The sequence below is a fragment of the Eptatretus burgeri genome, chromosome 6 (genome assembly GCF_056783735.1).
Source record: "Eptatretus burgeri isolate ZD-2024b chromosome 6, Ebu_testis_v1, whole genome shotgun sequence".
In the NCBI taxonomy this organism is placed as follows: domain Eukaryota; kingdom Metazoa; phylum Chordata; class Myxini; order Myxiniformes; family Myxinidae; genus Eptatretus; species Eptatretus burgeri.
The window spans coordinates 41,768,835-41,773,834 of NC_140966.1; positions in this window are offsets into that span (position 1 = coordinate 41,768,835).

Below are 5,000 nucleotides of genomic sequence, written 5' to 3' on the forward strand. Positions count from 1 at the left end.
GTGAAGATCCAAACTCTGCAAGAAGGGCACAATATGAAGAAAATAGAAAAGCTAAAGATCCCCTTCAATTGTGTGAGGTCCACTTTGCAACGCCTGAAATTGCAACATCCAAGACAAGAAAAGGCCAGGAAGACCCAGAAGAACCTCTCCAAGGTAAGACAAGTACTTAAAGTTTCCCAGTTTACATGATTGAAGAAAATCTTGTGATCAACTGACATTAAATGAGAGCAGGCCGAATAGTTAACAGCTCGTCCAGCACTGAGCGCAAAAGGCTGATTGCAGCAGCTTTCCATGGAATAGTTGCAGCAAAGAAACCACTGCTGAGACCACAGAATAAGGTGATAAGAGTGAAATTTTCAAGAACACCAAGAATTGGTGATTGAACAATAGAATCAGGTATTCTGGTCTTATGAATCGAAAGTTTTAACTTTTTGGATCTAAAAGATGCCGAAGACCTGGAGAATGTTTTGATGTACATTGTTTTTAGCCTACTCTTTGACATGGGGGAGGCTCTGTGACTGTCAGGGATTGTATTTCAGCTTTTAGTGCAGGAAAACTTGTTAAAATAAAGGGGACACTAACAAAAGAAAAGTACAAGCAGATACTGCAGCACCATGCAGTTTCTGGTGGAAATCATTTAATTGGAAGAAGATTCATTTTCCAACAAGATGATCCAAAACACACTTCCAATGTCGTAAAACAATTTTGAGAACAAGGTTACAGCTGGAGTTTTCCATGCTAACCCAGTCTGAACATGAATCTCATCGAAGCCATATGGGATTAGCCGGAAATGGAGAACAACAAGAGGAAGCTAACTAACCTTGCATAATCGAAATGTACTCCAGGATATTTGGTACAATATTCCTGGAAGAGTGCTTCAGTCATATGCAGGAAGCATGGGGTAAAAGAGTGATAGCATTTAAGGTAAAGGATGGACACACAATGGATTGACTGATACTATAAAATGACATTTACTGCTATTTACTTAAGCAGCTTGTTTTACACATTTATAAAGGCCGTTAATTTACAACAAAGCACACATGACTTGTCATTACTGATAATTTGATGAACTTATCTGAAAGTACGAATATCACTGGAATAGGCCAAACTTTTGCACACTCCTGTATGTAATTGCAGCAGGCTGACAATAGCAATGGAAAATGCTTGAACTGCCTGATTTTCGTCATTAATATTTACGCTCCGCTGTCACAGCGAAGTTTGAAGCCGTGACTTCTGGGATACCAAACAGGTGTGCTCCTGCCTTACTTGGTTCTGACTCTAACGCCTGATATAAAACTTCAGACAGCCACAACCTCAGCAAATATCACAAACGGGCTAATGATATACAATTATGTAATAGCATTCCATGAGTCTTGGCTCCAAATATATGTTTTGATGTTTAATGTTTGATCTTCAGCTAGGAAAACACTTTTTAAATGTGCATTTCTTTAGTCAGTGTTTTTCCAGTCCAAGTGAGATGAGCTTATGGAAATTGGGCTGTCAGGCCGTCCGGCTGGGTCAAGGCCAATGCAAGCGAGAAGCATTCGTTCCTCCAGGGTAACGGAAAAAGATCCCCTTCAATTGTGTGTGTTTATGATGTCTACCACGTGGCAGAGAACTGAAATAACATTTAGAACGATTTGTGCTGTTCATCAATAGGACACTGCACATAATGTATAGGAACTATAAGATGAGCAAGTGGTTTGTGATTCAAATAATTTGACTCATTTTCTTAATTTTTCCCAACTCCCTTCCATGCTTTTCCATAAAATGGGACATTATTAGCTCATGAATATCTGCAGGCCATGGAGCTCACCTGATAATATGGAAGGTTTGTAACTTGTGTGCAAACTCAGTACTGCCAGTAGTAAAGTTGGCAAGATGAGCCGTCCAGTTGATCGTCTGTTGGGAGCGTTTACATATTCCATATGCAAGAGGGTGGAATTTTTGACTTCCACAGCGATTTGCCTTGTACTTTCTCCCTCTCTTCCTTCCCAAACTCTTATATCTGGTTTGCCTTCCTTCTTTAATCCCATACCATTCATACCCTTCCTTTTGTCTCTATATTCCCCTTTTTCTAACATGCCTCTGCCGCCCTCCTCGGATGCCGTTTACGTACGTACACGCTCTCTGCTCACTACATGTTCAGAGTTTTCGGTATACTGTAGATATTTGAACACGGAGAAATAGCACGAATGGGTCATTTGAAAAGACTTAAAGCTGAGTATCGCAAGGCATGATAAATGCAAATAATTTCACAGGCCGAACAACTTGGATACATGTCAATTTATATCAGCCATACCAGGTGATGTCGAAATAAGAAAAAATTAATACATGTGATACCTGTGATTTTTCAACATTTCCCACTACATGGATAATGGGAAACCTACTTGCCAGTTAAAGCCTCGACAACTGTGCTGGCTAATTGTGCTCGTGACAAAAGGAAGGCTCGGAGTGTGTTGATGAATGCGAGTCAAAGGCGAAATCCCAGAGGCCGTGATAAACCTGCCACATCTGAAGTTCCATTAGTGAGAGATAAGGCTGCAGTTTTAGGATAAGGAAAGCATTCGCCTTTTACACGAGGGTCGGGAAGACAAACTCGTTGAACTTGAAACATTTCTACCCGTGTTTGCCGTTCGTCCATGTGTTGTGTAAACGGGTTTGGTGTACCTGCAGCTCCCCGACTCTAAAGGCACATTGGGTTTTTGGAAAACAAGGAAGAAAAAAACAGCTGTGATGCGTGGGTGCGTTGAGAGCGAGAGGAAATGTACAAAAGTTCATTGCCATACTCGCTGTTCCCTCCAGGGATTTCAACAGGCGGTGCATCACCATCTCGTGTAATCCCCCCCCCCCCATCCCGATACCTGCGATCCTTTCCACCCACATGAACCCTACTACCTAACCCAACCCTCTTACGTCCAGGTTGCTGTTTCCTTCCTTCCTTCCTCCGTCAATCTCTCCGTATTATGTATCTCGATGTGTCCTCTTCATTCATCCCCCTCCTGCTTGTGGTCCCACGCATTCCCTGTCCCGGCCACCGGCCACCCCTTGGTGGGTGCCTTAAACGTTTCCCGACACCAACTAAGGAATGGGGGTCAAGGATCATTTAATATTACCTTTCACATTCGCTACAAAGACTGAGACAAGATGGATCTATTTTTTTATCACGTTTTATTTATTTATTTGTTTTTTTAAGAAAAACTTTTTTGAAATCTTTCAAAAAACTTTTTCTCACTGACACTCACTCATGAACCTCTGAAGGTTTGACGAAGATGCATCGAGCCATCTCAGAAAAATGGCAACACACACACACAGCAATGTTTAATATAGTATCTATCCTATAGACTTTATAGGATAATATAGTATCTATCCTATAGTTTTAAAAATGTAATAAAACGTTTGAATAAAATGTTTAATGAAATAGTTTTAAAAATGTAATTTAAAAAATATAATTAATATGCAGAAATTTAAACAAAAATTAGTGCTGAATTTATTTTTCTTGCCAACGAATATGATATGAATAATTATGTTAAAAACACATGTCTAATATGAATCAAAATCATAATAAAAATTACAGAACGCTTTGATCATTGACCCTGACAAATTGGCAGTATCGCGGGCCGCATTGTAATGTAAACTTAATATGGCACCGCGGGCCGCATAAATCCGTCTAAGGGGCCGCATGTGGCCCGCGGGCCGCAGGTTGGAGACCCCTGCTATAGAGTATAGAGTATAGAAGATAAATATAACAATATGTACGAGTATTGGGCCAAGATGATTTATTTTTCCAGTCGAAAGCAACACACCTATTGACTCGATCACAAAGTTCATTGACTTGATTTTATCGATTTATTTTTCAAGCTGAGCAATTTTTTTTTTTTTAATGATTTTACAAGTTGCTGCAAAAAGGCTTTGCATCATCCTCATCCTCATCATCAGGCAAGCTGTGGGTAGCATCATTGGCTGAGGATGCGGCTGTGCCACTGATGCAGTGCCACCCTCTTACCGGTACGCGAGTACTCATTTTGCCGACCAAGGAACGACGACAGGCCGAGTCAACCCTACTTGGTATTAATTCACTGGCCGATGGGGGCTTTGCATCATCTGGAAGCAAAACGTTGGTGATCGTTTCGTGCAGTGATTTTTAAAAAAAAAATACATAGAACCAGGAACTTTAGTGTTGCGTGTGAAGTTTTGCCGATGATCACATTGATTTCCAATGCTTCTTGCGGAGCTCTCACCAAGTGGCTCAAGCAAACACTCCATTCGAGACTGTTGATAAGGCTTGGCAACCTTCAGCTAGCTGCTTGGAAACTGAACACCCCAGAAACGTCAGAAGCTACCTTGCTTCCTTCAAGGTGATTAATGTCGGTCGATCTGTCGATTCCATCCATTATGATGAACAATTGGGGTATTAAAAAAAAGTAAGAACCTATGTTTGGGAGTGCATGAGCAACGCTCAATCGTACGTGGCACAGTGAAAGTGCAACTGGCCGAATGGGCGGGGCGGGGGTTCTGGTCTCGCCCCCATTGCCACTGTTCAGAAACAAACAGCTCGATTGTGACACTATAATGGGAGGAGAGCGAGGAGGGGGGGGGGGTTAAATGCGACGTATGTTTGGTGTGCGAAGTTTTCATTGGACAAGGTACTCGATGACCGACCAATAAATACCTGCAATACGACCAGTGATCATGATAACTTTATAAATCCAGAATGTGGCGATCGATTTGTTATATATGCATTTTCGCACATCCCACCTCGAATGGCTCATGGATGCCCTTCATTCTCCTTGAACCTTTCTCCTCCACCACACCCCCTTTGCATACGTAATAAGTAGATGGATGGCTCTTGACAAATAAACATTAATAAACGTCATAGACGATTTACCATACTCCTGCAATGGGTCGTGCACAGGGATTGTCCCTCGACCTCCCAGACCAACAGGAGCTCTGAGTAGTCGGTGGGGTTTGTTAATTTGGAGATTTTCATCAAACACAAT